This window comes from Arvicanthis niloticus, chromosome 15 (genome assembly GCF_011762505.2).
Source record: "Arvicanthis niloticus isolate mArvNil1 chromosome 15, mArvNil1.pat.X, whole genome shotgun sequence".
Classification (NCBI taxonomy): domain Eukaryota; kingdom Metazoa; phylum Chordata; class Mammalia; order Rodentia; family Muridae; genus Arvicanthis; species Arvicanthis niloticus.
In genome coordinates, this window is record NC_047672.1 from 44,778,129 (window position 1) to 44,789,781 (window position 11,653).

At 41.2% G+C, this 11,653-nt stretch overlaps 1 long non-coding RNA gene across 1 annotated transcript; it reads left to right on the forward strand.

Annotated features, from left to right (window-relative positions):
- The first annotated feature begins 4,594 nt into the window (after nucleotides 1-4,594).
- On the forward strand, nucleotides 4,595-7,304 carry LOC143434466 (uncharacterized). The gene is made up of 3 exons (XR_013103940.1): nucleotides 4,595-4,979; nucleotides 5,127-5,245; nucleotides 5,717-7,304. It is a non-coding gene; the product is annotated as an uncharacterized LOC143434466 (long non-coding RNA).
- The last annotated feature ends 4,349 nt before the right edge of the window (nucleotides 7,305-11,653 follow it).

Here is an 11,653-nt window from a genome sequence, read left to right on the forward strand (position 1 = left end):
TGTATTGTCCTGAGCATCTTAGGAACAGATGTTTGTTGAGAATGATAATACTTTGCAGGGAACAATCCTTTATGTGATTCCTTTTTTTTTTTTTTTTAAGACCTAAGCTTAATAGAGAAGGCACAGAACATTAAAAAATCTAAAGAAACCACATTCTAGGATGTCAAAATTAGCAGAAATAATTCTAAAATGTAACTTAGTTATTGATTTCATATAGGATTGTTTAAATTTCAACCCAAGAGACCTATTCTTTTTGAAATTTAAACAATATTATGTGAGGAACACTTGATTTGAAATATGACTGATATAACACATAATTCACACACACACAAGCACAAACCTTCCTTGACATTTAATTTATTCAAGTGGGAACCTATGTTCTCTATTGTTGGTAGAATAAATCACTCTAGATCTGAGGGCTTATATGACTACATGTATATTATGTTACAGTTCTGTAGGTCAGACATACTACAGGGCTTTACCTGGGCTAAGAATCCATGTGTCAACAGATGGCATTCCTATCTGGAGGATTTTGGGAGTATATTTCCTTTCTTTATCAGATTCCATAGATGTTTGATTTCTTTGGCTCATGTATCCCTTACTCCATTATGAAAATCAGCAACTTAAACTCTCTCTAGCTCAGCTCCCACCTAAATAACTTTTTCTCTAATGAGTTTCTCTCTAAGAATTTTTCTTCTTTTTCTGGGAAAATTGATGATACTGGATCAGCCTTTATTGTTGCCGATAACATCCATTGCAAGTCATTAACCTTAATCATATCTAACAGTTCTGTTTTTTATGTAGAGTATACATTTATGGAGGCTGGAAGCTAGGACCCAAGTACCTTAATGGGCATTAATCTGTCAATCACAGTAGCGTGAATCTTAAAACTGTTGAGTAGCAGTACCCACTGAACACACAACCAGTACAATCCCAGAGACAACAGCTTGCCTTTCATTGTTGTGTGGTGGATGGGTGGTGACGATCAGTGTTAGGGATCTTACTTAACATGAGAAAGACCCCGGGCTTATTTCCAGCACTTTGAAAAACAACCAAACAGATGGACACTTCTTAAATTGAAAAGGAAGCATTTCTCCCTCTGCTAGTGTTTCCAGAGGAGGATACTATGCTACTCGGAGATCAATAAAGGGCACAAGATGAATTACTTGAAATATAAGTCACTTGAAGTCACTCATCTAAACCTCACTGTATTCTCAGATAGCCAAGTAACCTTTGCTGTCATGCAGTACTTGGTCTCTCTTGTGCTCAACAGATGTCATAGCTGGAAAGGAGTGTTGCCTGATGGGTAGTGGTTGAAGAGCCCTGGTGAGGAGGTGACGTAAAGACAGACCATCACACTGATGAGAATGGAGGTATATCCTCCCTCCTCTGCTCTGTGGTATTCTTTGTGAGGTTTTGTTTTTTTTTTTTTTTTTTTCTGTCTTTGGAAACATTGTCTTTCTGATGAGGACAAGAGACAGAGACTGTAGGGGCAATTAGACCCTGAGCTCAACGGTTCCAAGAATATCATATTTCTCAGGCCAGAAGGTTCAGAAGGGAGCTCTGGATTCTTCTCCCCCTCCTAAATGAGCGCTCCAACCTGGCATCGAAATGTGAGGTGGACCTGAAGCTCTGGTCCAGTCACTAATCTCTTCTGATGAACAGCTTTGGAACTGGATTTCTTCTGGGTCTTTCCGATGGAAGCAGATTATGCTAACTCTCCATTTTTCAATCCCATCTCCTTAGTGATATTACAGCTACCTGTTCAAAGGGTGAGTGTTTTAGTACACTTCATTGGGCCTCCGTTGTCTCATAATTTTCTCCTGGTCACAAAAATGGAGTTTACCCCTGGCCTTCAGTGGAGATCTAACATTTCAAATGACTCAAATCATAAGAGTTAATCCAGCAAGACCTGCTAATCACTTGGCCAAAGGGCTTCATAAAAGCTGATTTTTCCTATAGCCAGGCTAAAAAGATGGGAGAAATAATCACTCCCTTAATAGGAGAATGTGCATTTCTTTCCCAGAATCCCAACCCTCTATCAGTCTCTATAAAACTGGCCATGAGACCCATGTCTACCCAGGATCATTGGAAAACAGATCTTCCGGATATTAATATCCTGACTCAAAAACAAAACAAAACAAAACAAACAAACAAAAAATAACCAAACAGAAAAAAAAAAAAAAAACTAGAACTTTTCTTTCTCTGTCTCTTTGTTTTGGATGCTAAGCAGAATCTAAGAGTACTTTCTTTAGTTCTTCGGGCTTTTCATTCTTTATCTGAAGCTACATCAGTTTAGCCATCTGGCTGATTGTCAAACATCTCTACAGAACTCAGAGCTGTGGATCTTTCTCTTTATTTTCTCCATCTCCCTCCTCTGGGAGCTGACAGGATTTACAAATAATAAAATTTCCCTCTAGCTTCCTTCTTATATGAGTGAGAGCCTAGAGAGGGGACCCCAAAGCTTCCTTCTTAAATGAGTGAGGGCCCAGAGGGGGAGCCCCAAATGTGACCCCAGTCACATTTCCTTAAAGGTCATCCTCTCTCTACACCAAGTACTCTTATTATACACGTTATAAATGTTTTCATCCATCCACCATTCTCTAGGGTCTCCTGCCTATATTTCCAATGCCCTGCTTTTGAACTCAGTTTACTCAAATGAAAACTCCGTATACAAACTTGATAATCCTGACTTTCCTACCACACAAACATATTATCACAATATAGCCAAGATATACTTTAACACAACCTCAAGTGTCTTATACAGAGATAGTCCTGTGCTGGGTGTAGAGAAGGAACAAGGGAAAGGACTGGGATGACCAAAAAGACGATGACAAGAAACGGAAGATTCTATATCCTATTTGAAGGGCTATGAGGAAGGAGATCTAGTCCAGACTGAAAGGGAAAGATTCAAGATGACGGACTTCTGGAGACAATACTATTCAGCAGTTCTTGAATGGGCTGGTCCTGCTGATCCAAAGCTGTAGCATCTCCATGACACAGGGCAAAAACAAGATATCAGAGAAGAGTCCCAGTGAGGATCCAGTATTGACGGGGTAGCAGAAGTCAGAGGCCTTGAACCAGACCAATGACTCATTGCAATGAACACTTGAAAGTAAAGATGTTTGGACAGGGGATATACTGTGTGACACACTGTGACACATTGCAGCTTCCAGTGTGAGACTGTTTTTTATTCATTTGTTTCTTTGTTGTTGTTTTCCTTTGGGGGTATGATGCAAGGGCAGAGGGCAGGTATGAAGTGGAATTGGGGTGCATGGTGTAAAATTCACAAAGCCTCAATCAAAAGTTTAAAAATAGAAACCTGTATTCTATTAAAGAAGGAGGAAGAGAAGAGAAGGAGGAGGAAGAAGACGAACGTTGGAGCATCTGATCTTCAGCCTTCTGGCCCAGAATCATCTGACAGACCTACTGGTGCAGAATTATTAAGGGCTGATTGCTCTATCTAGGCAGATATAATCAGTCGACTATTCTGCAAGTGTGTCCTTTTCTGGACAGTAATTTGTCTGTAGATGAAGAGAGGAAATTCTTGCCTAGTGGCTGTCTCACCACAACTGGAGTAACTCCAAAGATGCTCAGTTTCTTCTTAGAATTCAAGACAGAAAGCTGTCAGGAGCAGACGGGTCTCCAGTCAAAATGAACATTAATACAGAAATGTTTGTCACGTCAATTCTGTGGACTTCTGACGTTTTGAAAACCAACTATCCATGTAAGGCAATCTGGACTGTTGTCTGTTAATTCCTCTCAGTTATTTCTAAATAAAATATAGAGAACACCCTAACAATAAACTCAGAGCCATGAATTTGCTATAGGTCCTTAACTCACAGGCTGACCATCTCAAATCAGTTAGAAAAGTTAAAGAAGGACTGGGTCTAAGCCTTGTATTCCTAAATGTGTTATATAGGCACAATGCCTATGAGAGTAACAATATTAATCTCACTTTTATATCAATAAGAAGCTCATGCCAATGAAAACCTTAAATTTGAAATCAAAGTAAATTTTGTACCATTTAAGAAATTATAAATTCATCTTTTTTGTTTTGTTTTTGCTTTTTGTGTTTTTGTTTTTCGAGACAGGGTTTCGGAACTGGAACTCACTCTGTAGACCAGGCTGGCCTCGAACTCAGAAATCCACCTGCCTCTGCCTCCCAAGTGCTGGGATTAAAGGCATGCGCCACTACTGCCCAGCTATAAATTCATCTTAAAAACAATTATACATATTTCTACCAATAGGTTATGGCTATGCAATAAATTCTAGCTAATCCTCCCTGTTCCAACTACTTTTCCCTAGAAGACAGACCAATATTAACCACCTTTGTCCCCAAGCCCAGGGAATAGGATCGCTGACTTTTCATTAACTTCTTCAAGCTGATTATGGACATTGAGATATTAGAAGAGGGGCAAGGAAAAAAGTAAATTGATAAGCCTCTGCTGTTGTGTCACCCTCAATTACCTATACAGGTGGAGCCATGACTTCCTCTCTTTGTGTTCTCGGGCTGGAGATTTTAGAATGGCTACTCCAGCTTGTTTCTTAGGACCATTTGCTTGAAAATTGTTTTCCAGACAAAAGATACTTTTAAATTGAGATAACATTTTTGGTTCTAGTCTCATGAAAACTACTCTAACTAAAAATACAACTTGGTAGCCACTAACTGTATACATGATTATATCCTTAAAGTCATATTGAGAACTGATGCAGTTAATTATTAAAGCTTTATTTAGCCTCCTGATCTATGTTTGCTAGACGTAAAATTTAGAGAAAATAACTAAAAATAGACACGGATATTTTTAATGTAGCTCTGCTTAGTAGGTACTGGCCCTCAAACTTGTCAGAGATCTGCTGAATATGGCATTTAAAATCTTAAACTTAGGGTGCTTAAAATGGCAGAGACTCCCAAATCCCAGCAGTGACTACCCCAGGGTCTACAAGAAGATACAAGAAAGGACCCCAACTGGACTGAGGTAGGATAACCACTGAGAAAGTCTGCTCCATTGCCTTGCTTGCTGCTGACACCCTGCCTGCCTGAACAGTGAACAAACAGAGACATGGGATATGCTTGGAGTTGCTTAAGTCAAAGCAAGGTCAGTCTCTCAAGTTCCTCTCCACAGGAAGTCGTCTCAGATTTGTTGGGCCTGGCAGCTGAAGACTGAGCTGGCTCTGGGACCTGTGTCCCCACGGAAGCCACCTACATCACAAGAACCTAATGGGGCGACTGTCTGGGTAAAGGGTAAGTCTGTCATTGTAATTAATACATAGGCCATTTAGACATATCCTTTACAGGTCTCTGAGGGGTTTGAACTCAGTGTCAACCACCTGTGATGCATGGTAAATAACTGGATAGAAAAAGTTTATGTAAAGTCTGAGGATATGAAAGTTTCTAGAAAAGTAAGGGTCTAAGAAAGTGTTTGAAGGCCTAGGAAGATGTTCTGAGGTGGGTAAATGCAAGTTATGAAGGATTTATCTTTTTGTAAGATTCTTGTAAGCTTCAGGGAATCTACTTCTCACAGGTCAATTAACAGTCTATTTCCCTCCCACCTCCCATTCCTGAGGGTGGATCTATTTCCCTATCTCTGGTCCTGGAACCCCCCCACCCCCATCCCTCCTCCAACTACCAAGACCATAGGTGTTAAGAATTTCAAATGCACATTCCCCAAAAGTTTTTCTCCCTAAACTCTTATCTTCTGTCCCTAATATCCAGGTGTTCTCTCAGAACCTGCATCCAAGAAAACTTCAAAACAGTTATCCACTGGTGCTCTGGCCCAGCCTCACAGACTGCTTTAACTGAGCATATACACGCCTACCCCAAGATGGTCCCACATCCTGGACAGCAGTGAAACAACCAGCTTTTCCTGGACTTGGCCCACATTTCTGCTGTTTGCCCATACTCCAAAAGTGTGTCCCAATGTCAGCAGAAAGTTGTCATGGACAATTGCGGCATCGCACATTCATTTATAATCAACAAAAGGTTGGAATGTTTGGTATCAGACCTAGGAGGAGGGACTGAGGTCCATACTTTACATATCAAAGCAGACCTGGCCTCCATGTTCTCCCAGAATCCCTCAGTCTCTACCTGACAGACCTTGTCCCCAACCCAGAACTTTCCAGGTCATGGGCTGGGCTGCCCTTCCCCCAGAGTCTCTTCCCTGTGTAATCAAGACATTTTGGTCTTTCTCTCTGTCCCTGTCTCACTCTGTCTCTGTTTCTCTGTCTCTCTGTCTGTCTCTTTGTGTCTCTGCTTCTCTCTCTCTCTCTCTCTCTCTCTCTCTCTCTCTCTCTCTCTCTCTCTCTCCCTTCCTCCCTCTCTATCCCCTCCTTTTTTTTTCTCTGTGCTTGATCCCTTTCTTCCCATGGAGACTCCCCTGGGTCCTCAGTCTTTGGAGCCAGTGAAATTGCCTGAGAGGAGCTTCCCCAAACCCCTGCCTTTAATGCAATCTAATCTGTGTTTAATTGGCTTTCATGGGTGGAGAAATAAATGATCAGCATCCACTGTGGGTGGTACTATTTCCTAGGCAAGGGATTCTGGACTGTATATGAATGTAGAAATGTATATGAGTACCAGCATGTATGCACTGGTTCTGGACAGGAGAAAATAATGGAAATGACAGGGGACATCATGGGGCCGAAATGGAAGACAACACTTTGGGGTCAATAAGATTCTCAGCTCAGGAGCTGGTGAAAACACAGTAGTTGAGACATAGAATAAAAGCTTCGTGGTGTGGGGTTCTCTGTAGTGACGACTATTGTTTAAAATTAAGGAACAGGTCATATTGAAGAATAGGACATGTTGGGGGTCATTTTTTTGTGCACTGTGTATTCAAATGTTTGTTCCTGTACCCAGAGATCTGGTTGAAGTCTGGACTTTGGTATTGTCATTATTATGAAGCATTTCCTGATTCAGTATTTTGTAAAACATTGCTCTCTGTCAACTTCTGATTGGTCAATAAAGAGCTCATTAGCCTGTATCTAGGCAGGAGAATGTCAGGTGGGAGGGACTTCAGTGCCTTGAGAGAGGCAGAGAGTCTCAGTTGGCAAGGGAAGTTGCCATGAGCACACAAATGAAGCAAGAGGCCAGGGCAAGACCAAGATGGCAGGAAACAGGACTTGTGGCTGGGCAGTAGGCTGGGAAGTAGGCTAGGCCAGCATAGTTGGGTTAGAATAGATCAGAATCTGCCCAGTTATAGTGCAAGAGCCTTCTTAAAAAATATAAAGGTCTGCGTGTCATTATTCAGGGAACAGGGGAGAGCATAGAAAATATCTGTACTTTTGCAAGAGAAGATAGACTATTAGGAGCAGAGAGAATATAAAAATACTGCCCTATTAACTGTAAAGCTATGTATAGCAATGTTAATACTTTAGTATTTAATTTGAAATTTTCATATTAAAACTAACATGAATGAATATATTACCTGAATTTTTTTTGGAAAGCTAGAAAGCTAAAGGAAAACAAAACCCTGTGTATTCTTGTTCTGTTAGCACAACCACACAGTAACTGTTGGAATGTTCATGCCTTCTTTCCACTGTGACACATGAGGGAAGGCAGCTAAGCCTGAGTAGGGCTGGAATCTGTTTGGCAATTATGGAAGTTCATTCTTCTGTGAGAGACCTCTTGGAGGTTTACACCAATGTGACATTCAAGGAGAGTGGCTGTGTTCGTAGGCTTTCCAGGTGACCTCATAGTTGCGTACAAGGCACTTTATTTTGCTTAACTTGGTGCTCACTTGACAGGTAAAGGGTAGATACGTTCTGTGTCATGATCGGGACAGCGCTTGCATTAACACAGTTGCCAAAGATCAGTGTAGCGCAACCTTAAAACTGGAGCACGCTATTGCATGAAAATTATGCTTCCGTTGGTTTGGTAAAATAAAAAAGTAAGTGTAGAATTCACTAGTATCAAAACGGTTATCAGGAAGAACACAAAGACTGTCTAAGGCTGAACGGCACAGAGAAGTGGAACCTGGAAGAAAATCCTGGGGTGGGAAGCTACTGACTTCCCCTTCGTACAATACATTGATTTTTCTGTTTGTTACGTGAAGCATCAGTGTTTTCCATTACTTAAAGGTTGAGAGGGATTTGGAGGGCGGGCAGGGCAGTGAGCGTGTGGTGCTGAGGAGGAAAGGCTTCGAATACAGAGTTTGATGTCAGAGCTTCATCTATGGCATGAGTTCTCTTGGGGTTGGATCAAGAGGGGGATTTTGGAGACAATAGCTGTCTAAAACCCTAGGGGCTTGTTGGTCTAGGACTCACTTATACTGCCACACAATGGGGAAGCCCAGTCCTGTGGCCCACACTTCCTTTGATCAGGAGTCTTTATCATGAAAGAGGAGGTTCTCACCCTGCAAGTATTGCGGGACTTCTCCCATGGGGCAAGACTATACCCATACTTGGACTCTCTCTGTCACAACTAAGGATATTAATGAAATAGGATGGAGTGAATTTTAGGAACCTCATAAACTTGGAGATGAAGGGAAATGATGCTCTCACTAAATCTGTGCATATTTAGACGATTGGGGTAATTTTGATGACATCCTATGATTTAGAAGTCTAGATTTCTAGGCAGGAATAAATTCTGCAGCCAGGAGGGTAGCCAGATAACAAAGACAGATGAGAAAGGCGAGAAAGGAGCTTTCTCATGTTCTTAAAACTGGACTGAAACATTTAAATAATTCTGCTTTTTTTTTTTAAACTTAAAAATCGGTCTCCTCTACTAACCAGTAAGTCTTTAAATTTGATACATCACTAATCTCTGTTTATGGAGACTCATTCCTTGAGAAGGAATTACTGTGTATCAATTCTCTGTGTGAGGTGTAGTTTAGTCTATGAAGAAGAAAGACAGGTTTGAAAACTTAACAGTATGGAAGAACATTGCTGTCCTCTAGTGGAAGAGAGGAGTATACTTGTTATTCTGCAATAAGCAATTTCATTCACCATACAGGGACATCCATATATGACTGTCATAACTCTTTCTACAAATACACTTGAATTGAAAATTAACTTTTATTTATATTAATTTCACATTTATTGATATTCATGTACTTTATATGTGTGCACTGTGGTCGTGGAAATAGCAAAATATGGAATTAGTTTAGTTGTGCTTTTTATGTGCGGATATTTAAACAAGATCTTCCAGTGTGGCATAGATTGTCTTGCACCTACAGTCTTCTTCCTCAGGCTCTAGTTCTGTGACTACTGATGAGGAATACCCATGCCTGTTTTTTTGTTGTTGTTTTAATATAATTTTTTTCTCTTACAATTTTACCGAGATTGAGTTTAATATAGTCTTAGTGATCTAGTAGACGAATCAAAGTGTTGATCTATTTTGTTTAAAATACTTTAAGGAATTCTAATAAACCCATGAGTGTTTGAAATGAAGCCTTAACCATGATAAGAATGAATACTGAATAATGAATGAGAAGACAGTTGGAAAATTGTAACAAAGTATGACAGATAGATAATGTCTGTGTGCTTGTTCATGTATGTGTTGAAGGTGTATTTGCCACAAAGATAATAAGATACTCAAGATTTTTCTGTTTTAAAATTGTAATTATTTAAAGCACAGACAGCATTGATTTTCCAACCCTGTTTTTTTCACTGGTGAAGGATGCTTGTCAGGTTGTCAGGTTGTCAGGTTAATCAATACTTTTAGATAAAAAGAATGTGTGACCTCATAAACTCTAGAAGGTAGAGGAAACCCTGGGAATGTAGGTGCAATTTTGAGATGCAGGGGCAATCCTGGAATACAGGGGCAGCTCTGGAATGTAGGAGCAGTTCTGGAATGCAGGGCCAGTTCTAGAATATAGGAGCAGTTCTGGAATATGGAGACAGTTCTGAGATACAGGGACAGTTCTGGAGTACAGGAACAGTTCTGGAATATGGAGACAGTTGTGGAATACCCAGGTAGTCAGACCTTGCCTCATGTAATGCAGTGAACAACGAGTCAGGACAACAAAGAACACCAAGGAAAATGTGATGTAGTGTCAGGAACCCCAAAGGGGATGATAGGACAGCGGGAAAGTGCAGAGAAACAAGAGGATAACTCAGCAGAAGAAGTCAGAGGCACGTGACTCTGGGAGCGCAAGGAGAAACAGAAGGCTCATGTAAGGTAAACCTGGTTGCCCTGGTGGAGTAGGTCAGCAGCTCTTCAGGGAGCACAAGCCCACAGTTCTCTCCAACCCGATCCCCCTGGGGCTTCTGGGAAGATGGAGATTTCTTTGGCAATGGAGGTGAGGGACATTTTGTCACTCACAAGACTTGGAGTGCTGTGTGTGTGGGCAAGCACTATCAAAGAATGAATCTACTGTTTAAAATCAAGTTATTCCAAGGCCTGCGGAAAAAAGAACAATCAAAATGGAGATCTAGGTCAACTGGTCACAGCCTCCCAGGAAGTGACAGTCCTAGGAGGAGAGATACATTAGCCTAGGCTTGCTTGGCTCAGGAAGGGGAATATACAGTGGGAAGTGGCCTGGTCCTCTGGCCGCTGACTTCAGCTGAGAGTGTGGAGCCTGCGTTTCTGGAAGTAAACACAAGTCTTCTGTAGATGCCCGACATTTGCACAGTAGGTTGGGACCAGCCTAAACCACAGGGAGACATATCTGCAGCTTAGCTATGCCGGACACCCCAGTCCTGTAGACTGTAGACTCAGTCTTAGAGGACTCAGGAAGGCGTTCTACAGTTTGCGTTTATTTTCCATGTTTTAACTGGGCTGGTGATATAATTCGACTTAGGGTTTGTTGTTGTTGTTTTGTTTTGTTTTGTTTTTGTTTTTTTTTTGTTTTTTTTTTTAACATAAGGTCTTATGTAGCCCAGGCTGGCTTCAAGCTTGCTCTTTAACTAATGGTGACCTTTCTTGAACTCTTAATCCTCCTGCCTCCACCTCTGAAATGCTGAGATTACAAATGGGCAACCCCATATTCAGCTTAAAACTTTACTTTTAGCTTTAATACCCAGATTCATTATTGGTCAGCCTGTTTCTTTATCTCTTGATTTGCTCTTTGATGAGTACATAAATTCATAGCTTCCACATGTTTGTGTGTATGTCTGAGTGTCTGTGTGTCTGTTTGTCTGTGTATTCCCAAATATGTAAATATAATCTGCTCAATCTATATGTTTCTAGTATATAATAGCTTTCAGGGCTGAAATAAGCACTTGGTGTGCTTATTCTTACAACTCTTCTTCTTATTCGCCTTTTGTTTAACCCTGCTTCTCTATTTGTCCCCTTCTCTGTCTCTATCGCTTACCTTGCTCATTTACTATGTTTGTATTTACTCTAGGGAATTGCTCTGAGGCTGCTTGCATTCAAATGCTAAATTCTGTACCCTAAGATCTTGTTGTCCCCTCCCCATGAGGATGTCCTAATCCTCCAGGTCCTCAAGTATGCCAGCTTTTGTTGTATAAACCTTGGTGCCCCGCCCCCCCCAAGCTATCTCTGATTGGTTAATAAATATGCCCTCAGTTTGGGCTGAGCAGAAGAGAGGGGGTGGAGCAAAGGCTCCAGGGTTCGGGGGTCTCAGGCAGAAATCATGAGGAAAGGGGGAGATGAGGAGAAGGAAGAAGATTCTATTGGGTCAGCATTGTGAGCACATGGTCAGGAGGGCTGGCCTGTTGGAGTAGGAGCAGCCCAGGCGGAACATGTCAAATG